Below are 26,001 nucleotides of genomic sequence, written 5' to 3'. Positions count from 1 at the left end.
GCACTCCAGCCTGGGTGACAGAGCGAGACTCCGTCTCAAAAAAAAAAAAAAAAAAAGAAATGCTAGAAGTTATTTAGATAGAAGAGAAATTACACCAGATGGAATTGGGATACTCAAAAAGAAATGAAGAGAATCAGAAAGGGTAAATGGTAGAGAAAATGTAAAATACTATTTTATCCTTTTTTTCCTCTGTATAAACCAATAACTGTTTAAAAGTAAAATGATAATAGTGCCTTGTGGGCTGTGTGAGTAGAGGGGAGTTTGTTTTACATGTAATAACTACAATCAAAATAGGGGTGTGGGCCTGGAAATTTGTAAGATTTCCATATTTTACTTGAAGTAGCACATTATTAACTAAGTAAGTGGACTATGAAAGTTATAGCTGTATCTTATAATCCCTAGGGCAGCCACTATCAAAAAATTAGTGCAAAAAAAAAAAAATAGCTAGAGTATCAATAGGAAAAATAAAATAGAATTCTGAAACCATTTTCAGATTAAAAAAAAAAAGCTGGAAAAGAGGAAGAAAAACAGAAGAGGCATGTAGAAAATTAAAAAAAAACAGATCTTAGGTCTAAACCTAACTATATTGGCAGTTATATTAAAAATTACTGAACTAGATTTCAATTAAAACGGCAGAGATTGTCAGAAGGTAAAAATAAAAAAACCAAAGCAACTATATACCGTTTACAAGACATTCATTTTAAATGCAAGTATGCAGAGATGTGTCAACAGTACTTGGATGGAAAAGATAAACCTTGCAAAGAGTTAAGCAAAAAGCTAGAATGGCTATCAGAAGACAAATATAAAAACCAAATGTATTATAAGAGATCAAGAGGAACAATTCATAATGATAAAAGGGTCAAGTCAATAGAAAAGATCATACCAAATGCATATGAATCCCATAACAGAATTTTAAAATACATGAAACAAGAACTGTCAGAATTGAATGCAGAAATCCATAATTCCACAATCCTAACTAGAGATTTTAACAATCTTGTCTCAGCAATTAACTGAACTAGAAAAACAAAATCAGCAAGACACAGAAGATCTGAACTCTATTAGCTACTTTTATATAATTGGTATTTATAGAATAATACATCCTGTAATGCCAAAATACACATTCTTTTCAGGGCATGTGATGTACTTACCAGAAAAGATCATATTCTAGGTCATGAAACAAGTCTCAACATTAAAAAAAAGGAATCATATGGAGTATATTCTCTGACCACAATAGAATTAAATTAGAATACAGTTTTGGGGAACCCAGGACCACCCTCAAGTTCGAGGTTCATCAGAAGGAGTCGATATTAGGTTATAATCAAGGCTAAAATATGTATTACAGCAAAAGGAGCAGAGTAAAAGCAGCAGGAAAAATATATGCATTGGGTAGAACCCAGAGAGGTCAGACACAGGCTTTTTATATGTGCTTTCTCTCTAGTAGTGCAATATAGGAACATATACAGAATATCTCTGTTTGAAGAAGAGCACAAGAGCATTTAAGTCTCAGCATTCATAGCTTTTATACAGGGCTGGTCATATAGGCATATCCAGCTATAGGACCAGCCACAATAACCAAGACTTAGAAACCAGGTATACCTTATCAATCTTGATGTTTGTACAAAGCAATTTTGACAAGCAGGTACCTACATGGTCCATTGCTCCAGGTGTAGAAGAAAAAAAAAAATCCACCATTTATGTAAAAGACATCCAGAGGGCCACATTCCCAGTGGCTGATCAAGAGTCAATAATGATTCCAAGTTCCCTTGGAGATACGAAGGAGATCTACTGAATGTTAACACAGATCTGCTATGTTAACATTTCCTCTCAAATTTACCTACATGAAAACCAGGAAAACCCTATATATTTGGACAGTAAAAACACAATTGTAAATTAATCACTGAATTAAAGAATAAATTACAAGAGAAAATAGACAAAATGTTGAACTAAATAGTAACAAAAATACATATCAAAATCTACAAATACAGTTAAAATAGTGCTTAGAAGGCAAAAATGCCTTAAATGCCTATATTAAAAAAGAATATAATGCAAAATCAATGAGTATTGAATATTTTTTTACAAAAATGTATACTTTAGAGATTATTCTCCATGTTGCCTTCTATTTTTTCCAGATATTATGCCAAACTAGAAACGTTTTACAGATGCTTGTATGGTCAAACATTTGGTTTCTTTGAAACACAAAACACCATAGACTGAGGAGACCACAGGATTGATGAGCAGGAGGCAACCACATAGTCAAAGTGCACCATTCTGAGTAGGCCCAAACACTGTTATCATGCTTCCTTTCTTACCACACTCAGGTAGATGTGTGTGTGAGGGCAGCTTCAGAATTGGTATGGCCCTTCTAGTTGTGTAAATATGACTTTTCAACTAGCGGGTCTTGGTATCTTCCTTGGGCTGACAATGTGAGAAAAGCAATTCAGAGTAATTCTGATATACAGCCCTGGCCTCTGTCCACTTGCCAAACTGGGGGCTCCATTATGCCCAGTGACAAGTACAAGGCTCAAGGAATATCCCATAGTACATATACTAGCTGGGTGTTTGGTCAGTAAGAGTCCCACTTTGTTACACAGTTAAACATTACCAAAGCAGCAATGTGGTGGCTAACAGGGCCACAAGTATTACTAATACAGCTGTTAGGCTGGCTTGCCACACTTCCATTGATTTGGCTGGTAAAGGAAATTGGGCCCAGATGAATTCAGACAACTGATTACTTACATAGACATCAAAAGCTAAATCAGCATGGTATCAGTTTCCCAAGTCCCTAGTCTCACATCATGACACCAAACTAGAAGATACAGATGACAAATGGTCCAAGCAATGGATCATGGTGCTGTTGAAGAGCCATCTCTAAACTAAACCCAAGAAAATTCATAGGCTTATCCCACACAGGGTATAAGGTGAAAAGTTCTGCATTCAACTGAAACTAGAAATTGGGTGAGAAATGGTATTTTGGCCATTTCCTACATGATAGGGATGAGAAACTGTCTCACGGCAGCTCCTCACCAGGCTTCTTATCTTCCTTACTCTAGCCAGAATTGCAGGGCATTTCACCAAGACTTGGGTCAGACTACAGTCAAGTATTGTCCCCATATCCTATACTAAGTTGTGCAAAGTTGTCAGAGTGCTGCACAGCAAGGCTGTTCTGTAATATGCTGAACTTATTTGATTTTCTGTGAACCAGAAGTACTAGAATAACATTTAATTTCAAAATGTTTGAAGTCTCGGCTGAGACTTGAATTAGTTAAAAGAAAGTGGTAGTGGAGTAGGATAAGCATAAAGTTTTGAACCGAATATCCTGTCACCTACCATAAAGGCTAATGCAATTAATCACTCAAAATACAGGCACCCCTGAAGCAGGGTACCTATTTGTGGGAGGATATTGCTACGCACAGTGAAGGAAGCTCTTGTACTACCTAACCACACATTCTTGGTCCCACAGAAGGATACCCTTAAGGTCTGGTAATACTCCCTGAAAATAATGCTGTTGTTTCTGGTCAAATCAAAGGCAATGGTTCTAAAACAACAGAGGCACTACAATGAGAAACATCTACCCAAGAAAGTGCTAGAACCTAAGCTGTAAAATAAGATCAAGTCAGAGCTCTCTGAGATACTCTGCTTTAACCCTGGCTGGCTGGAGAACCTCCAACAAAATGAGTTTTAATCACATTTCTTTAAATGCAGATATGGACAGATAACAGATTATTATTAGCAACTAAGATTTACCTACACCAAAAAAGAGGTGAGAAATTTGTTGGGAGCCAAAAGCCTGAGGGTCGTGACCAACTCAGCATTCCACTAGAGGCAATATGATCAAACAGCAAACTGTTTATCATGAATGCAGGATGTGGGCAAACTCACATCTGCACCTGCCGCCAGAAGGTATGCTGAGGGCAGTCACTTCCTGGTGCCATGCTCCTTGAGGTTATCTACTGGAATATCTAGAGAAAGCAGTCATGCAGGCCTGCACTACATCAAGCAGCTGACCGACAACCACCCCCTTCTCCCTATTTCTTTTACTCAATAAATGTGAAGGGCTCTAGAAGCTCAAGGCTCTTGTTCACTAGAAGCAAGGAGCCCCCGACCCTTCTTCCAAACATACTCTTTTGTCTTTGTCTTTATTCCTGCATTCATCCTCCTTTGCTCAGTCCACCAAGGTCCATGGCAGAAGTTCATTAACTTTTGGCCATCTTAATAGAATTCATAGTTTCCATCAATACTACATATGGGGCTATATTAAACATTTTTGGAATAAAAAGAATGCAATGCCTCATAAAGTTCTATTTAATATGACTATATGTAGGAAGGGAATGCTTAAGATTTCTTTGCCAATGTTTTACAGAGACAACATCTGACTTAAATAAGGCTGTTTGGAGACAATTCACATACTGTTTTAGACAAACTGGTCCTGCCAAGTGTGTGATGATGGAAAAAAAGAGAAGCAAAAACCACATGCCATTGCAGCAATGTAACAAGAAAAAACATTAATACCATCAGTTGAAGTCCAGTAACTACAGCACAAGAAGGATTAAACCATGGATAGGCCCAGAGAGGGAGGTGAGAGTCAACTCTACCTTTGTGAAGATGGAAGTAACAGGAAAAGGAATTCATAAAACAATTTGTGGCCTATTATCCAGCTAAGAAAGAAATGGAGAATGGGAAAAAATCCACACAAGCCCTGAGAGAGTTCTGTGGACATGAAACCACAATAAAAATTCAAGAGAATATTATTGTCTTCACTAATTATGGGCTACAGATAGACATCGGGATATCTAAACCTACAGTGCAGTATAAATTCTCAAAGTGATCTACAAAATCACATGATTATTGCAGTCAATCCAATGTTAGATAAAAGACAAAATGGTTTTAATCTCAAGATTTGCATTTAAAATAAGTTTGGGATGAGAGCCTATAAATGATAATCAGATTGCATTCTCTCACATATGCTTGAGAAAAGGAGGTAATGAGAAAGAGGGCTCAGTTTCTTACCATCCCTGCTTGTATCAGCAAGGAGGAGTAGATGGTTAACAGAAAAGCAATAAAAAGCAGAAACTTTTTTGGAGGGGGTGATATAGACTACCATTAGCTCCTTAATATAGGGGCCTTAACTCTAGCACCAGGACTGTGATTGCTCCAAAGGAGTGGTGAAGGGAACCCCATGTGGTCACATTCCTGTTTATACCCAGGATCCAGAAGTCTTTATCCTGAATACAGGGCCTCCTTCCTATTTAACAAAATGAGAAAAAAAAGGAGAAAAAGCAGACATATAGGTGGGGTGTTAGGCAGGGGGAGAAGTTCTGTTTTTGGACAGTTTACTTTAAGGTAGGCAGTCAAGTATATGCCTCTGGATCTTCAGGGAAAAATTTTGACTGGATACAGATGTGAGAATTTTCAGTGTGAAGAATGAGGTTGAAGTTGTGGGAATTAATGGCATTATCCAGGGAAGAGGCAAAAGTCAAGGAAGAAGTTTTGGGGGTGAATGAGTGAAAGGTCAAGATGAAGCAAGTAAGTGACAGCCTTCTTTTGGAAGTATGATACCAAGTACACTTTCAGGCATCCAAAGGAAAAAGCATCCATTTAAACTGATCTTTTCCTTTACCAGGCAACTGGATCAATGGCTCAACTACTTAAATTCACTGCCATCTCTTTTAATGGAAAGGTATAGTGGATAATATCGTTAATTCAACAATATTTGAGTAGCTGATCTCATCAATTCAACAAATATTTTTTAGCACCTACCATATGCCTGCCACTGTGTTAAGCACAAGGAGATTACCCTTTCTAACAAATTTACAGAGTCTCCACTCATTCCTTTAGTTAATATTCATTAAGCACTAATCCATGTTAGATCGTAATGCTAGATGCATGAAATGCATGCACAGTGAATCCTCAATATATATTTTATCTTCATAAACACAAAGTCTTACTGTGTGAAACTGAGAATGAGAAGAGACAGCCCAAAACTATGCTTCATGAAATGGGTCTCCTAAAAAAAAGCTCCATGCTTTAATGTCAGAGAAACCTGATTTGATTATTTCAGTTCTACTATATACCTCCAAAGTGAGCTTGGGCACTTAAACTCTTTTTTTTTTTTTTTTTTTTTTTGAGACGGAGTCTCGCTCTGTCGCCCAGACTGGAGTGCAGTGGCCGGATCTCAGCTCACTGCAAGCTCCGCCTCCCGGGTTTACGCTATTCTCCTGCCTCAGCCTCCCGAGTAGCTGGGACTACAGGCGCCAGCCACCTCGCCCGGCTAGTTTTTTGTATTTTTTAGTAGAGACGGGGTTTCACCGTGTTAGCCAGGATGGTCTCGATCTCCTGACCTCGTGATCCGCCCGTCTCGGCCTCCCAAAGTGCTGGGATTACAGGCTTGAGCCACCGCGCCCGGCCTACTTAAACTCTTTGAACTGCAATGTACTTACTAGAAAGTGGAGATAAAAGCCATATATCTTACAGGGTAAAAAAACAATACACCATCCTGGCTAACACAATGAAACCCCGTCTCCACTAAAAATACAAAAAAATTAGCCGGGCGTGGTGGCGGCGCCTGTAGTCCCAGCTACTCGGGAGGCTGAGGCAGGAGAATGGCGGGAACCCGGGAGGCGGAGCTTGCAGTGAGCCGAGATCGCGCCACTGCACTCCAGCCTGGGCGACAGAGCGAGACTCCGCCTCAAAAAAAAAAAAAAAAAAAACAATAAAAATAAAATATCTGGTGCACCACAGAATGGTTATTATTATTGTTATCATTCGTATTATTACTAAGGAAGATAATCTATATGGCCAGGAATTGCTCAACAGATGAGAGAAGAAAATAATTTGGGCAATCTTCTGAATAATGAACAATCACTATACTCTCATGTGAAGAACAGAACTGTCAAGAGTGGGTTTGGGTCCCAGAGGAAAAAACAAAATCCCATTTTAACACAGGATTTGCTCCAGGCCCCCTCCCAGTCTGCTGAGGACTCAAACATCCTTTTCCTCTTGACAGTCCCAGTCTAAGTAGACTAGAGTCTACCCACTCCAATGGCAAGGATTCTAGGGATATTCAGCATCCTGATTCCTGGTAGTGGGAACCAACCAGAAACCAAGTAGACAAAGACAATATGGATGCTCTGACCCCTGGTTAAATGGGGCTGAGATTCTGGCAGAGAACTAGCCTCAGTTAAAAGGTGAAGAACTGAAATGCAAATGAGAAATGCAAACAGAAAAAAATAGAAGAAAGGTTAGGTACAAACAAACTTTGAAAGTGAACAGTTTGATCTGTAGGGTTAGATGGGGCTTTCTAGGAGTAATGTGAAGGGTGGTTCCTGAAGGTTGGAAGCTTTCAATATCTGTAGATGGGCAGACTTGGGTTAAGGACAGGCAAGAAATGACTGGGGAGAAAAGTTAAAAAAAACGACTACCATATTAGGAAGGAAATAATGCTAGGACAACAGCAGTAGAAGTGGACTATTCAAAACTTTGCAAAGGTCAAGTATATAAACCGTGTTAACATTCATAGTTTAGAGAATGAAATATATAAAAAAGTACATGTTAATATCTACTATTTGCATTATAAGTTAAAGGAATTTTAAAATTCAAAGAACACATGTATTTATTTTATACTATAGTCATATTTAATGCAACAAAAATATTTGCATTTTTAGACAGTTTATAAACCTAAATAATTAAATTTCTTTTTTTATTTCTATAATTTTTTTGACAAATCAAAGGAAAAATGACTAAGATACTGAAGCAGGACAAAATTACATAGGAAATTAAATATATCCTTGCCAAAATAATTATTCTGGTCCCATAGGTAATACTAATACAGAAAAAGAAACTTGGAATATATTCTATTCACTTTTTTGCAGTGACAGCAAATTTTAAAACTAGGCTTATGTTTCTGACTTTTCTTGCTTTTTCCCTGAAGCAAACATGTCAGAAAGGATTACTGTGGCAAGTTACTCATATAGATTTTTTTTTACAAAATTGGAATGCATAATATTAGAAACCAAACCACAAAGAACAAGCACACTGGAGACAGATTGGATGAGATTCACTGAACATAAAGTGTTTTCAATAACAAGGCACTGAAAAAGGAGGTGTTTGGTTAGCTAGGACTCCAGAAAACAACACACATCTCAGACACAGTTTTGAAAGAAGAGAAGAAATAGACCACAGACAACTTACTCAAATTCAAAGATTAAAATATAACACATTCTCCCAAAGACATCATAGGTTACGAATTCTGAGGCACTGAAAAAATGTACCTGAAAGTTCAAATTGTGAAATTGTTATTTCAATTCTAGTGCATTTAATTGCCAAGCCTTTCAAGAAGATAACAAGTGCTATCAAAAATTCATCATCGGTATTTGAATGAGGTTGAAAATAACTATACCAATTATTACCACACAATAATGGAGAAAGCAAAGCAATTATTGAGCTTTTTTTTTTTTTTTTTTTTTTTTTTTTTGAGACAGAGTCTCGCTCTGTCACCCAGGCTGGAGTGCAGTGGCGCAATCTCGGCTCACTGCAAGCTCCGTCTCACGGGTTCACGCCATTCTCCTGCCTCAGCCTCCTCAGTAGCTGGGACTACAGTCGTCCACCACCACGCCCAGCTAATTTTTTGTATTTTTAGTAGAGACAGGGTTTCACCGTGTTAGCCAGGATGGTCTCGATCTCCTGACCTCGTGATCTGCCTACCTTGGCCTCCCAAAGTGCTGGGATTACAGGCGTGAGCCACCGTGCCTGGCTTTGACCATTTTTAAGAGCTATGATTACCCCAACCCTGTGGCACTTTGATTCTCATTTCATTATTCCCAATGACATCTTGAGAAGTAATTATGTCGCTAATTTACAAAAGGTAAAGCTAGCACACACACCGCTTGCATGCCAAAGGTGTTCAGTAAATGCTGAACTAAGGTTTGACATACAGTTATTTTCTTAGGAGATTCAAAAGGCAACTTGCAATGATAACATTATTTCTATGGTCCCTCAGGTTTTCAGGATAACCAAATCACTTTGCCATTGTAGGAAAGGTGTTGCAATACAAAGAGGTTGTACCCATGAAGGGGTATAGTGTTATTTGAAGACAAGCAGTAAGGAAACGGCTGAACTCAACAGCTTCGATAGTACCATCAATTAACTGGATATTACTGATATATATAAACTACTTCATCCAACAATAGACATTGCACATTTTTCTCAAGCTCACGTGGAATATTCACCAAGACAGATCACATTCTGGGACATAAGACATATCTCAGCAAATTTAAAAGAATAGAAATCATGCAATGTCAGCTCTCAGACTATAGTGTAATTAAACTAGAAAACAATTAACAGAAGGATAGCTGGAATTCCTCCACATATGTAGAGATTAAACTACATACCTTTAAATAACACATGGATTATTGAAGAAGAAATCCCAAGAGGAATTAAAAACATATGTTGAACTAAGTGAAAATTAAAATACAACTTGTCACAATTTGTGGGATGCAGCAAAAGTAGTGCTTAGAGGGAAATTTATAGCTTGAATGCACACATTAGAAAAAAAGAAAGATCTGAAATCAATCATCTAAGTTTCCATCCTAGGAAATTAGAAAAAGAAGAGCAAATTAAACCTGAAGTAAATAGGAGAAAAGAAATAATACAATTAAAGCAGAAATCAGTGAAACTGAAAACAGAAAATCAATAGGGAAAGGCCGGGCGCGGTGGCTCAAGCCTGTAATCCCAGCACTTTGGGAGGCCGAGACGGGCGGATCACGAGGTCAGGAGATCGAGACCATCCTGGCTAACACGGTGAAACCCCGTCTCTACTAAAAAATACAAAAAAACTAGCCGGGCGAGGTGGCGGGCGCCTGTAGTCCCAGCTACTCGGGAGGCTGAGGCAGGAGAATGGCCTGAACCCGGGAGGCGGAGCTTGCAGTGAGCTGAGATCCGGCCACTGCACTCCAGCAAGGGGGACAGAGTGAGACTCCGTCTCAAAAAAAAAAAAAAAAAAAAAAAAAAGAAAATCAATAGGGAAAAATAAATGAAACCAAAGGCTGGTTTTTTGAAAAGATGAATGAATTCAATAAACTTCTTGCCAGGGTAATTAAGAAAAAAAGAGCGGGGACACAAATTATTATCAGAAAAAAAAGAAAGGACATCACTACAGATCCCATGGACATTAAAAGGCTAATAAAGGAATATTATTAACAATTTTATCCCCACAAATTTGATAAGCTAGATGAAATGGACCAATTCCTTGAAATGGACCAATTCCTTGAAAGAGACAATGTGACAAAACTCACGAAAGAAATAGACAATGTGAAAAGGACTATATTTATTAAAGAAATTGAAACAATAATAACCTGCAAAACAAAAAGCACCACACCCAGATGGGTTTACCACTGAATTCTACCAAACATTTAAGGAACAAACTATACCAGTTCTCTACAATCTCTCCAGAAGTTAGAAGCCAAGGCAATACCATGAGGTCAGAATTACCCTAAAACCAAAACCAAAGACTTAGTAGAAAAGAAAACTACAGACCAATATCTACCATAAACACAGATTGAAAAATCCTCAGCAAAATATTATCAATTGTATCCACCAACCACATACAAAAAAACTATACACTATGATCAAGTGAGATATATGACAAGTATGCAAGGGTGGTTCAATATTCAAAAACCAATTAATGTACTCCAGAACATCAACAGGCCTAAAGGGAAAATATACACAATAATATCCATATATGCAGAAAAAGCACTTAACAAAATCCAACACTGATTCATGAATTAAAAAAAAAAAAAAAAAAAAACTCTCAACAAACTAGGAATAGATGGGAACTCACTCAAATGGAAAAGGGCATCTATAAAAACACTACAGTTGACATCATACTTCATGGTGTAAGACTTGAAACATTCCCTCTAAGCTCAGAAAAAAGGCAAGGATGTCCCCTCTCACCACTCCTTTTCATAATCATACTGGAAATCCCATCTAATGTGATAAGACAAGGAAAGGAAACAAAAGGTATACAGATTGGGAAGGAAAAAATAAAACTGTTTTTGTTCACACATGACATGATTGTCTATGTAGAAAAATTCCAAAGAATTGATTGTTTTAGACTGGCAAACTGGATAAAGAGTCAAGACCCATCTCACGTGCAGAGACACACACAGGCTCAAAATAAAAGGATGGAGGAAGATCTACCAAGCAAATGGAAAACAAAAAAAAGGCAGGGGTTACAATCCTAGTTTCTGATAAAACAGACTTTAAACCATCAAAGATCAAAAGAGACAAAGAAGGCCATTACATAATGGTAAAGGGATCAATTCAACAAGAAGAGCTAACTATCCTAAATATATATGCACCCAGTACAGGAGCACCCAGATTCATAAAGCAAGTGCTTAGAGACTTACAAACAGACTTAGACTCCCACACAGTAATAATGAGAGACTTTAACACCCCACTGTCAACATTAGACAGAAAGTTAACAAGGATATCCAGGAATTGAATTCAGGTCTGCCCCAAGCGGACCTAATAGACATCTACAAAACTCTCCACCCCAAATCAACAGAATATACATTCTTCTCAGCACCACATCTCACTTTCCAAAATTGAACACATAGTTGGAAGTAAAGCAATCCTCAGCAAATGTAAAAGAATAGAAATCACAACAAACTGTCTCTCAGACCACAGCACAATCAAATTAGAACTCAGGATTAAGAAACTCACTCAAAACCGCTCAACTACATGGAAACTGAAAAACGTGCTCCTGAATGACTACTGGGTACATAATGAAATGAAGGCAGAAATAAAGATGTTCCTTGAAACCGATGAGAACAAAGATACAACATACTAGAATCTCTGGGACACATTTAAAGCAGTGTGTAGAGGGAAATTTATAGTACTAAATGCCCACAAGAGAAAGCAGGAAAGATCTAAAATTAACACCCTAACATCACAATTAAAATAACTAGAGCAAACACATTCAAAAGCTAGCAGAAGGCAAGAAATAACTAAGATCAGAGCAGAACTGAAGGAGACAGAGACACGAAAAACCCTTTAAAAAAAAAAAAAAAAAAAATCAATGAATCCAGGAGCTGGTTTTTTGAAAAGATCAACAAAATTGATAGACCACTAGCAAGACTAATAAGAAAAGAGAGAAGAATCAAATAGATGCAATAAAAAATGATAAAGGGGATATCACCACTGACAACAAAGAAATACAAACTACCATCAGAGAACACTATAAACGCCTCTACACAAATAAACTAGAAAACCTAGAAGAAATGGATAAATTCCTGGACACATACACTCTCCCAAGATTAAACCAGGAAGAAGTTGAATCCCTGAATAAACCAATAACAGGCTCTGAAATTGAGGCAATAATTAATAGTCTACCAACCAAAAAAAGTCCAGGACCAGATGGATTCACAGCTGAATTCTACCAGAGGTACAAGGAGGAGCTGGCACCAATCCTTCTGAAACTATTCCAATCAATAGAAAAAGAGGGAATCCCCCCTAACTCATTTTATGAGGCTAACATCATCCTGATACCAAAGCCTGACAGAGACACAACAAAAAAAAGAGAATTTTAGACCAATATCCCTGATGAACATCGATGCAAAAATCCTCAATAAAATACTGGCAAACTGAATCCAGCAGCACATCAAAAAGCTTATCCACCATGATCAAATGGGCTTCATCCCTGGGATGCAAGGCTGGTTCAACATATGCAAATCAATAAACATAATTCGGCATATAAACAGAACCAAAGACAAAAACCACATGATTATCTCAATAGATGCAGCAAAGGTCTTTGAAAAAATTCAACAGCCCTTCATGCTAAAAACTCTCAATAAATTCGGTATTGATGGAACGTATCTCAAAATAGTAAGAGCTATTTATGACAAAGCCACAGCCAATATCATACTGAATGGGCAAAAACTGGAAGCATTCCCTTTGAAAAGTGGCACAAGACAGGGATGCCCTCTCTCACCACTCCTATTCAACATAGTGTTGGAAGTTCTGGCTAGGGCAATCAGGCAGGAGAAAGAAATAAAGGGTATTCAATTAGGAAAAGAGGAAGTCAAATTGTCCCTGTTTGCAGATGACATGATTGTATATTTAGAAAACCCCATTGTCTCAGCCCAAAATCTCCTTAAGCTGATAAGCAACTTCAGCAAAGTCTCAGGATACAAAATCAATGTGCAAAAATCACAAACATTCTTATACACCAATAACAGACAAACAGAGAGCCAAATCATGAGTGAACTCCCATTCACAATTGCTTCAAATAGAATAAAATACCTAGGAATCCAACTTTACAAGGGATGTGAAGGACCTCTTCAAGGAGAACTGCAAACCACTGCTCAATGAAATAAAAGAGGACACAAACAAATGGAAGAACATTCCATGCTCATGGATAGGAAGAATCAATATCATGAAAATGGCCATACTGCCCAAGGTAATTTGTAGATTCAATGCCATCCTCATTAAGCTACCAATGACTTTCTTCACAGAATTGGAAAAAATTACTTTAAAGTTCATATGGAACCAAAAAAGAGCCTGCATTGCCAAGACAATCCTAAGCAAAAAGAACAAAGCTGGAGGCATCACGCTACCTGACTTCAAACTACACTACAAGGCTACAGTAACCAACACAGCATGATACTGGTACCAAAACAGAGATATAGACCAATGGAACAGAACAGAGCCCTCAGAAATAATATCACACATCTACAACCATCTGATCTTTGACAAACCTGACAAAAACAAGAAATGGGGAAAGGATTCCCTATTTAATAAATGGTGTTGGGAAAACCAGCTAGCCATATGTAGAAAGCTGAAACTGGATCCCTTCCTTACACCTTAAACAAAAATTAATTCAAGATGGATTAGAGACTTAAATGTTAGACCTAAAACCATAAAAACCCTAGAAGAAAACCTAGGCAATATCATTCAGGACATAGGCATGGGCAAGGACTTCATGTCTAAAACACCAAAAGCAACGGCAACAAAAGCCAAAATTGACAAATGGGATCTAATTAAACTAAAGAGCTTCTGCACGGCAAAAGAAACTACCATCAGAGTGAACAGGCAACCTACAGAATGGGAGAAAATTTTTGCAATCTACTCATCTACAAAGGGCTAATATCCAGAACCTACAAAGAACTCAAAGAAATTTACAAGAAAAAAAATCAAACAACCCCATCAAAAAGTGGGCAAAGGATATGAACAGACACTTCTCAAAAGAAGACATTTATGCAGCCAACAGACACATGAAAAAATGCTCATCATCACTGGCCATCAGAGAAATGCAAATGAAAACCACAATGAGATACCATCTCACAGCAGTTAGAATGGCGATCATTAAAAAGTCAGGAAACAACAGGTGCTGGAGAGAATGTGGAGAAATAGGAACACTTTTACACTGTTGGTGGGACCGTAAACTAGTTCAATTGTTGTGGAAGACAGCATGGCGATTCCTCAAGGATCTAGAACTAGAAATACCATTTGACGCAGCCATCCCATTACTGGGTATACATACGCTCTCCATACACACACATACAGAGTCTACTGAACACATATACTCTCATGTGTAAATCATGCTGCTATAAAGACACGTGCACACATATGTTTATTGCGGCACTATTCACAATAGCAAAGACTTAGAACCAACCCAGATGTCCATCAATGACAGACTGAAGTAAGAAAATATGGCATGTATACACCATGGAATACTATGCAGGCATAAAAAAGGATGAGTTCATGTCCTTTGTAGGGACATGGATGCAGCTGGAAACCATCATTCTCAGCAAACTATCGCAAGAACAGAAAACCAAACACCACATGTTCTCACTCATAGGTGGGAATTGAACAATGAGAACACCTGGACACAGGAAGGGGAACATCACACACCGTGGCCTGTTTTGGGGTGGGGGGAGGAGGGAAGAATAGCATTAGGAGATATACCTAACGTAAATGATGAGTTAATGGGTGCAGCACACCAACATGTGGCACATGTATACATATGTAACAAACCTGCACGTTGTGCACATGTACCCTAGAACTTAAAGAATAATAAAAAATAAATAAATAAAAGAAAATCTCCTGGAACTAATAAGTGATAATAGTAAGGTTACAGGATACAAGGTTAATAAATAAAAGTCAATTCTTTTCCTATACATCAGTGATGAGCAAGATCTCCACTGGGAAAAAAATCAAGACTAAATAAATGGAAAGATATCCCATGTTCATGGATAGGAAGACTCAGTAGTCTCAAGATATCAGCTCTTTCCAACTTGATCTACAAATTCAATGCAACCCCAATCAAAATCCCAGCAAGTGATTTTGTGAATTTTTTTTAAAAACAACTGATTGTAAAGTTTATATGGAGAGGCAGCAGATACAGAATAGCCAAGACAATATTGCAGAACAACAAAGTTGCTGGACTGACACTACCCAATTTCAATAATTACTATTAAACTACAGTAATAAAGACAGTGCCAAAGAATGGACAAACAGATAAATGTAACAGAATAGAGAGATATATCCACATCGTCAACTGATCTTTGACAAAGGAGCCAAGGCAAAACAATGAAGACAGACTTTTCAACAAATGATGCTGGAACAACTGGACATCCACATACAAAAAAAAAATGAATCTAGATGTGGCCTTACACCCTTCATAAAAAATCTCAAAATGGATCATAGGCCTAAATGTAAAATACAAAACTATAAAACTCCTAGAACATAGGAAAAAATCTACATGACCTCTGATATGGTAGTGAGTTTTTAGTTATAACACCAAAAGTATGATTCATGAAAGGATGGGTAAGCTTGATTTAATATTATAAACTTCTACTCAGCAAAATACACTGTCAAGAATATGAGAAGTCAAGCCACAGACTGTGAGAAAATATTTGCAGAAGACATAACATATAAAGTACTATTATCCAAAATATACAAACAATTCTTAAAACTCAGCAATGAGAAAAAAAAAAAAAAAAAAAAAACCTGATTTGAAAATGGACTACAGCCGGGCGCGGTGGCTCAAGCCTGTAATCCCAGCACTTTGGGAGGCCGAGACGGGCGGATCACAAGGTCAGGAGATCGAGACCATCCTGGCTAACCCGCTGAAACCCCGTCTCTACTAAAAAATACAAAAAACTAGCCGGGCGAGGTGACGGGCACCTGTAGTCCCAGCTACTGGGGAGGCTGAGACAGGAGAATGGCGTGAACCCGGGAGGTGGAGCTTGCAGTGAGCTGAGATCCGGCCACTGCACTCCAGCCTGGGCAACAGAGCAAGACTCTGTCTCAAAAAAAAAAAAAAAGAAAAGAAAGAAAATGGACTACATATGTGGACACCTCACCAAAGAAGATATACAGATGGATACAGATGGCAAATAAACATATGGAAAGCCCAACACCGTATGTCATTAGGGAATTGCAAGTTAAAACAACAATGAGCTGGCACTACACATCTATTAAAATGGCCAGAATACAGAACACTGACAACACCAAATGCTGGCAAGGATGTGGAGCAACAGAAACTCATCCATTGCTGATGGGATTAAAAGTGGTAAGTTACTTTGGAAGACACTTTGTCAATTTCTTGCAAAACTAAACATAAAAGTAGTCCTCCTTTAACCATGGGGAATACATTCCAAGACCCCAAAGGATGCCTGAAATCTTGGATAGTACCAACTCCTATATACGCTATGTTTTTTTGATCTGACAACCTAGATGGCTACTTAGTGACTAATGGGTGAAAGGCATATACGGCATGGATACACGGGATAAAGGGATGATTCATGTCTTAGAATGTGGTAGGCTGGTGCGAGATTTCATCATGTCAAAATGGCACAAAATTTAAAACTTATGACATTTATTTCTGGAATTTTCCATTTAACATTTTCAGACCATAGTTGACCTTTGGTAACTGGAAATGTAGAAAGTGAAACCATGGATGGGGAGGGGGACTACTATATTCTCACCATATGATCCAGCAATTGAGCTCCTTTGTATTCAAATGAATTGAAAATCTATGTCCACATAAAATACTGCACACAGATATTTATAATAGCTTTATTTATAATTACTACAACTTGGAAGCAACCAAGATATTTCTTAGTAGGGGAATGAATAAACTGTAGTACATCCAATGGAGTATCATTAAGCACTAAAAAGAAATAAGCTATTAAACCATGAAAAAACACGGAGGGGCCGGACGCGGTGGCTCAAGCCTGTAATCCCAGCACTTTGGGAGGCCGAGACGGGCGGATCACAAGGTCAGGAGATCGAGACCATCCTGGCTAACCCGGTGAAACCCCGTCTCTACTAAAAAATACAAAAAACTAGCCGGGCGAGGTGGCGGGCGCCTGTAGTCCCAGCTACGGGGGAGGCTGAGGCAGGAGAATGGCGTGAACCCGGGAGGCGGAGCTTGCAGTGAGCTGAAATCCGGCCACTGCACTCCAGCCTGGGTGACAGAGCGAGACTCCGTCTCAAAAAAAAAAAAAAAAAAAGAAAAACACGGAGGAAGCTTTCAAGAACGTTACTAGGTGAAAGAAACCAATACGAAAAAGCTGCATATTTTATAATTCCAACTATATGACATTTTGAAAAAGGAAAAACTATGGAGACAGTAGAAGGATCAGTGGCTTCCAGGGACTGGAAGGAAGGGCAGTTGAAAAGGCAGAACACAGAGAATTTGGGGGGTAGTGAAACTATATCATATCATAATATTAATACAGTTGTGGATATGTTATACATTCGTCCAAATCCATAAAATGTACAATACCAAGAGTGAGCCATAATATAAACAATTAGCTTTAGGTGATTATGATATGTCAATGGAGGTTCATGAACTGCAACAAATGTTACCACTGTGGTACAGGATGTCCTGACAGTGCAGGAGGTTGTGTATGTGAGGAGGGGGCATGTGAGAACTCTCTGTACTTTCCTTGTAATTTTTCCATGAACCTAACACTGCTCTAAAAACTAAAGTTTTTAAATTTAAAAACAAAGCAAAGGAATGACCCCTTCTCTTCCCTTAAAATGCTGTGATTCATTCCTAGAGTTTCCTGTTTACCCATACCTATCCCATGAATTCTACCTGGAGTATCAAATAATCATCTCAAATTCAACACAGGCAGTACGTAGTTCCTGATCTTCCCACTCAGAAATTTCTCCTCTTGCAAGCTTCCCACCATTCCCACAATCTTTCTTGCTTATCTGACTCTATGCCTTATTATTCACCCCTTCTCATTCATGCTACTCCAACCGCAAAAACTATTTTGCTATTTTTAGCTAAAAGGTCTCAAAAAGAATCCACCTCCAGACTTTTACAATTGTTGTTCCCTGTGCTTAGGAAGCTCTTCCTCCAAATAAATGGTTTTCTTATCTTCTACAAGTCTTTGCTGACAGTGAAGTCTTCCCTGATTACCTCCCTCCAACATGCTCTATTCACCTATAGATGAATACCTATGGGTCCCCCCATTCACCTTCCCTGCTTTGTATTTCTCCAAAGAATGCAGCACCATGTCACTTAACATATATGTATATTTATGAGTATATATGTATACAAAATTATATATATCTCACATTTCTTATATTTTACTCATTTACTTTATTATCTGCCTCCCTCAAATACGATGCAAGCGCCTCAAAGGCAGAAATTTCTAATAAAATACAACTGTTTTATATACTGCTATACCCTCAGTGTTTAGAAGAATGTATGGTCATTGACAATCATACAAATACTTGTTGAATAACTGAATGAAAATCATATGAAACTTATGGCAGTCTTACAGCAAGGGCTAGGGCAATAACATTACAACACAGCATGTCTAGACTTAATTTCAAAAAAATAATTATTCGAGCTAAGTTGAAGAAAAATACACTTGTAGCCATTAGTGGTAGCTGGAACAGTTGAAATTATTGATTTATTTGCTAGCATTATTAAACTTGAAAAAATCCATTTTACTTAAGAGTTCAAGACTACTTAAGTTCCACTGAAGAACAGTAGTGTGCAAACAAACCTTCCTTAAAGAGAGTTCTTTCAGCTTCTCCCACTTCCAGCTTTAAATTTGCTCTTTTTCACTCTTTTCTCCTCTCTTTTTATGGTACCCACTAATTCCATTCTCTCCTGCTCCAGTACCGTATTCCATCAATTATATGTTCATAATATTACACATTCAATCGCTCCTTGACTTCAGCAGGCTTTTCACCTCTCTTTTACATACTCCCATTTTCTTGAACTCTAAAAATCTTCAAACTCCAGTCTTTTTCTTCTATTCTCCTTTCACCACAATTTACCAATAAAACTTTTATTTTCCGTGCTTCCATATTCTGCCCACCATTGCTGAAGACATGACTCTTAACCAGGGAATTTTTTCATGCCTAGATCCCACACCCTGAAATCCAGATTTTATGAGTCAATACTGTGGGGAGGGGCACTAAACTTAAGTGTATTGTTTGAAACAGCTCCCTACGACAGTCTGATGCACACACCAGATTAAGAACCATTACCTCTATGTCTGAGTATGGTGGCTCACGCCTGTAACTGCACCGCTTTGGGAGGCTGAGGTGGTAAGATCACTTGAGCCCGGGTTTGAGACCAGCCTGGGCAATATAGTAAGACCTCATCTCAAAAAAAAATTTTTAATTTAAAAATTAGCTGGGCATAGTGGCACACACTTGTTGTCTCAGCTACTCGGGAAGCTGAGGTGGGAGGATTGCTTGAGCCCAGGAGGTTGAGGCTTCAGTGAGCCGTGTTTGTGCCACTACACTCCGGTCTGGGCATGAGAAAGGCCCTGTCTCAAAAAACAAACAAACAAACAAACAAATACCTGTGATATGTTCTCCTGGTCATAATAATAATTATATAATACTAACTGAGAAGTATAATTAAACCAACAATCTGCACCTGAAACACACCAAAAACAAAAGAAAACCTTGTGGTCATGAAATCCAAGCATCTTCCGTCAGTCCTATCCTCTCCACATTTTAGAGGACACTCTAAACTCCAGTCTTAAAAGCACTACCAGCCGGGCGTGGTAGCTCACACCTGTAATCCCAGCACTTTGGGAGGCCGAGGCAGGCGGATCACGAGGTCAGAAGATCGAGACCACATGGCTAACATGGTGAAACCCCGTCTCTACTAAAAATACAAAAAAAATTAGCTGGGCATGGTGGTGGGCATCTGTAGTCCCAGCTACTCGGGAGGCTGAGGCAGGAGAATGGCGTGAACCCGGGAGGCTGAGTTTGCAGTGAGCCGAGATCGCGCCACTGCACTCTAGCCTGGGCAACAGAGCGAGACTCCATCTCAATTTAAACAAACAAACAAAAAAAAAGCACTACCAGCTTCAAGTGCACTCTGTTCTTAATTTTTATAAATTTTTGGTCTTTTGGTCCCCTCTCCCTTCCTCTCCACCAACTTGTCTGAATGCCATATAGATAAATGCCACTCAATGTTTTCCCAGGGACAGTAGAATCACCATCATTTATGAACTTATCAGAAATGGAAATTCTTAGATTCTATCCTAGACATCACAAACTTTGGGTACGGGGTCCAGAAATCTATGCATCTTGTGATTATTGTACATGCTGAAGTTTGAGAACCACTATGCTAAGCAACCTGTTGGAAATACATGGGAGTTATCTACAAATACAGAACTGGAGCTCAAACAGGGTGGGAAATATCAATACATCCACATTCTGAAGTTAATTGCTACTGAAATAATGGGAGCTCACAAGAAACAGCAGACAAGCAGCATAAATAACAACAGCTAATATTTTAAGAGTACTTCTATGTGCTACACATTATACGCTGTTAGCAGTCATGCTTAACAACTGGGATATGGTCTGAAAAATGCCTCTTTAGGTGATTTAACATGCTTAACAACTGGGATATGGTCTGAAAAATGCCTCTTTAGGTGATTTCGTCGTTGTATCAACATCACAGAGTGTACTTACACATATCTGCATGGTATAGCTTACTATATACCTAGACAATATGGTATACCCTATTATTCCTAGGCTACAATCCTGTACAGCATGTTACTGTACTGAATAGGCAATTATAACACAATGATGTCTGTGTATCTAAACACAGAAAATATATAGTAAAAATAGGTATAAAAGATAAAAAATGGTACACCTGTATAGGGCACTTACCATGGATAGAGCCTGCAGGACCGAAAGCTGCTCTGGGTAAGTCAGTGCGTGAGTGGTAAGTGGATGTGAAGGCCTAGGACGTTTACTGTACACTACTGTAGTCTTCATAAACACTCTCCGCATAGGCTACACCAAACATATAAAAAATGTAATTCTTTCCTCAATAATAAATTAACTTTAACTTACTATAACTTTTTTACTACATAAAATTTTTAATGTTGTAAACTTTTTGACTCTTTTGTAATAATACTGAACTTAAAACACACACTGGACAGTTGTACAAAAACATTTTCTTTCTTTATATCCTCATTCTATAAGTTTTTATCTATTTAATTTTTTTAACCTTTTAAACATTTTTATTAAAAACTAAGACACAAGCACACACATTAGCCTAGACCTACACAGGGTCAGGATCATCAATATCACTCTTCCACTTTCACATCTTGTTCCACTGGAAGGTTTTCAGGGGCAATAACATGCGTAGAGACATCACCCCCTATGATAACAATGTCGTCTTCTTGCCTTCCTGAAGGACCTATCTGAGGCTGTTTTACATTTTTTATATAAGTAGAAGGAGTATACTCTAAAATAATAATTAAAAAGTAGAGTATAGTAAATAAACCATTAGCATAGTTATTTAATATTATTATCAAGTGCTATATACTGTAATGCACTGCACTGTGATATTACAAAGGCTACAAAGTCACCAGGTTTTTCAGCTCCATTATAATCTTGTGGAAACCATCATCATGCATGTTGTCCATAGTTGACCAAAATGTAATTATGCATCACATCACTATATACCTGATATTAATTATCAGGTATTATAATTATCATTTTCACAAGTGAGGAAACTAATGCTCAGAAAGAAGAGTGTAAATTCTTGTCTTGCCTCCAATTTTCGATCCCTCCAATTTCCATGCCCTTGACTATTGTACATACAGTGAGAAAAAGAGTTTTGAACAGAACCCTAAGAAGACTGTGGAGGTGACTGAGGTTAACTGGTCAAAGAATTAGAGGAAAAAATCAGAAATATGAGGAGGAAGTCTAAGTGAGGAATGTTTTAAGACGGAAGGCATAATCACAATGGTTGGTTTCAAATATTTTTTCATTCAGTAGGTCCACAGATGATGCAGAACTTTAAAAAAAGTTTTATGGATGCTACTCTTCCTCCCCGAGTTTTAAGTTTTAGTCAAAAAAACAGGGACGCCTGTAATCCCAGCACTTTGGGAGGCCGAGGCGGGCGGATCACAAGGTCAGGAGATCGAGACCATCCTGGCTAGCTAACACGGTGAAACCCTGTCTCTACCAAAAATACAAAAAATTAGCCGGGTGTGGTGGCGGGCGCCTGTAGTCCCAGCTACTCAGGAGGCTGAGGCAGGAGAATGGCGTGAACCCGGGAGGCAGAGCTTGCAGTGAGCTGAGATTGCGCCACTGCACTCCAGCCTGGGCGAAAGAGACTCTGTCTCAAAAAAAATAAAAAATAAAAAATAAAACAGGGACTAACTTGAAGTGTGTTGGGAACAATGACTAATGTTATTTTTAAAAGTGAAATTTTTAAAAAGTGCTTTTGCATTTAGATGAATAAGGGAAAAATGAAGAAAAATAAGGGTTACTAATGGTCATAGTTCTCTGTCTGCTTTGCATGCACAGAAGGCTAGACTAAGCAGGTAGCCAATCCTGACTTATTTTTAAACTAAAGAACCAATTCCATTCTTTTATAAAGTAAGTGACCATCTGCTCACGGTATTTTCTCAAATACATAAATCCACTCAGGAGAAGAAGGCTGGAGGTGAGGAGCAGGGGGAAGATAATTCCTGTTAGGAGCCGGAGGTAACTGGAAGGCCAGTGATCCTGGCGGAGTTAAGAGAGATGTCAAAGGCAGGTTGACAGAAATGGTTAGACCAAGCCTATCAGGGAACTATAACATGAAGAGACCCATTAGCCAAAGGCTGAAAATACTTTAAGATTTTAAAGGAGTATAATACAACTGGTTAGGTCACAGCTTGTTTTAGTTATATCACCCTTCAGAGAATACCATCTGGCAACTTGATTCATTTGCAGTACTTCCTAAATTCCAGCAGCAACCTATTTGTGTCTTTCTACAAATAGTTAACTTCACTAGTTTTAGTATCAGAAATTGGCCTTTTTAAAAACTTCACCTTTTTCTGATCCCTATTTTCCCTTTATCTGTAGAGTTTTTGCACCTCTTTTTAGAAGGATAAACTATGACTAATACATGAGAACATATTTCCACACTCAGTGCTTATCCATATTCCAAATAATGCTGCTCAAATATTAAATATAATTTCAGAATTCTGAATTTCTTGTATTATCCCATGAACTTTACGCAATATGAATTACTATCTTTCTTTTCTTTTCTTTGTTTTTCTGAGACGGAGTCTGTTGCCCAGGCTGGAGTGCAGTGGCGCCATCTCGGCTCACTGCAAGCTCCACCTCCCGGGTTCACACCATTCTCCTGCCTCAGCCTCAGAGTAGCTGGGACTACAGACGTCCACCACCACGCCCGGCTAATTTTTTTGTATTCTTAGTAGAGACGCAGTTTCACCGTGTTAGCCAGGATGGTCTCGATCTCCTGGCCTCGTGATCTGCCCGCCTCCGCCTCCCAAAGTGCTGGGATTACAGGAGTGAGCCACTGCGCCCAGCCTATGAATTACTACCTTTCTAACAGCATTTATTAATATATATCTGTAAGTGAGTATATTAGGTGCTTACCACATGCCAGGCAGCTCTAGGTATAAGTGTAACATAGAAGACTGAGGGTCTAGTAGTAATGGAGAAAAAAGGCAAGTGATATAAATTTAACAGAAAAAGGTGTGATTAATTCACTCTGGAGTAGATGGCAAAATTTTTCGAGAAGTGAATTAGGCTAAGTCTATCAGGCACTAGAAAAGAGAAAAGGCATCCCTAACACTCCCCGTCCCCCACCTGCCCCAAATTTGGGAAAATTTAAGAAAGAATAACATAACAAAACCAGAAGAAATCCTGTTCACCTCATGCCTGGGGTTGGTGCAGGGGTAGGGGTTAGGGGGGTAATTGTGTTTTTAAGTATACTTCAGAAAGTAAACGTTTATAAAACAGGATTTACAATCAAGGGAAAGGGGTGGAGGAGGAGGAAGTTCAGTTTATTTTGTTGTATTAACTTAAAACAAATGAGGAAAAATATCAACATCTATGCTTGGGAACACATATACTATCTTTCATGAAAGTCCCTAAGTTTGAAAATGAAAGCATATGGAGCTTTATCCAATATTACAATATTTGCCCTAGTGTTTTGTATCCTTAATATTATTTTCAAAGGTTCTAAAGTGAGTCGGCCCAAGATCTTGACAGCACATCCACACACATGCCCAATAATCCACTCTTGATAGAAACAATCAACAGTAGCCTAACCAACTTTTCACTTACCCTGACTTGGACACCTTCGCATCCTTCAAAGTCTGGCTTTATAGTATGACCATCAACAGACAAATAATTAAGCTCTAAGTTTTGTTACTCCACCTCTTCATCCTTTCATTCAGTTATTTCCTCTCAAATCCTATTAGCTTCGCTTTTCTCCTAAAGGGACTCGTAGAAAATACATGCACAGCACAATCACAAAAACCAGTGGCTGGAGCCAGAGTCCAAACGCGCACACACTAATTTCCAGTCGTATCCCTCTTGTGGCTGTTCCTACCAGTGATCAAATTCAGCGGACCAGGAAGAAGGAAAAAGCTGAAGCAGGAAGACTCTTCTCTTCCTTCCACTTCCCCCCACGCCGCCTCCCCCTCCCCCCGCTCTCCCGTCCCCCAGGGCCGCACCGCCACCGACCTCGCACGCACCCCCTCCCACTGTCACCCGCCACTGCCTACAAAACAGTCATAGCCTTTGTTAAAATGTCCACGGGCACAATGGACCAGAAGAGGGACACATTCCCGAGGGTGGGTAAAGGAAAGTCACACGAACGCCACGCCCTCCTTGGGACTAGCCCGGGCCGACAGCCCACCGCCTCCAAATCCTTTCCCCTCCGACGGGGAATGTTTCTAGCAACTCGGCACCAGAGAAAGCAGCGCTGGAGGAGGGGATGAGCCTGGGACGTCCCTCAGAGGCACCAAGCAGGGAACTGAACTTGAAGCTGGGACACCCTCCAGCACCGTTGGCAAGCCTCGCGGTCCTGCCCAGCCTGTGTGCGGACTTCCAGCCTCTGAACCCTATTCCTTCAATTTTTTTCTCGTCATACCCACCCTCACCCACTCCCGCTACCATGCACTCCGCTCCCCACGCGGCCCTGGCCGGACGCCCACAGGCAGCGTCGCTACCAACGCTACCGCACATCTGACGGGTTTCTCCTCGCAGAACAGAAGTCACCCACACACACCCCAATCCTTCCTGGGGCGCCTCGCCCCGATCACGTTTCCCCAGCTAGGAACCCAGCGCGGCCACCACACTCACAGCGGGTCCGGCTCCGCTACTCGGCGTTCTGCGATCCGCACGTCGCGCCTGCGCGCTCCTATTTCTGCTGAGCCTAGCCGGAGCCAGGAACCGGGAGCGGACTGGAAGGGAGGTGGAAAGAGGCGGGGGTTGGGCTGGGGCGGGGTTAGGAGAGAAGGGGCGGGAACGAGCTGGGGCGGAGGGTGGGAAACAAGGGGCGGATCCTCCACCGCTTCTGCTGGGAAGAACCAGCGCTCAGGGCATCCTGCTGGAGCTTTCCACTCTTGGGGTTTATTTATAACACATACAGAAAAGCCGTCGAGACCCGTCTGTGCACTCCCACACGCACTATGGAGAAAGCCTGGCTCGGCGCGGGCCCAAGTAGTCAGCTCTCGGGCCGCCACG

At 39.5% G+C, this 26,001-nt stretch overlaps 1 protein-coding gene across 3 annotated transcripts in view; it reads right to left on the bottom strand.

The window, feature by feature from the left end:
* PRRG1 (proline rich and Gla domain 1) overlaps nucleotides 1-25,649 on the bottom strand; it is a 98,985-nt gene extending 73,336 nt beyond the window's left edge. For 2 of the 3 annotated variants that reach the window (XM_065538575.1, XM_045384496.2), the window contains exon 1: nucleotides 25,618-25,649. The gene's annotated coding sequence lies outside the window, so the exon portion shown is untranslated. Of the gene's footprint in view, nucleotides 1-25,543 lie in introns of all 3 variants that reach the window. The other variant, XM_005593273.4, reaches the window with a different exon arrangement.
* Between the last annotated feature and the right edge of the window lie 352 nt (nucleotides 25,650-26,001).

This window comes from Macaca fascicularis, chromosome X (assembly GCF_037993035.2).
Source record: "Macaca fascicularis isolate 582-1 chromosome X, T2T-MFA8v1.1".
Lineage (NCBI taxonomy): Eukaryota > Metazoa > Chordata > Mammalia > Primates > Cercopithecidae > Macaca > Macaca fascicularis.
The sequence above is the reverse complement of the archived record's forward strand: the minus strand, read 5'-3'. Positions and strand labels throughout refer to the sequence as shown.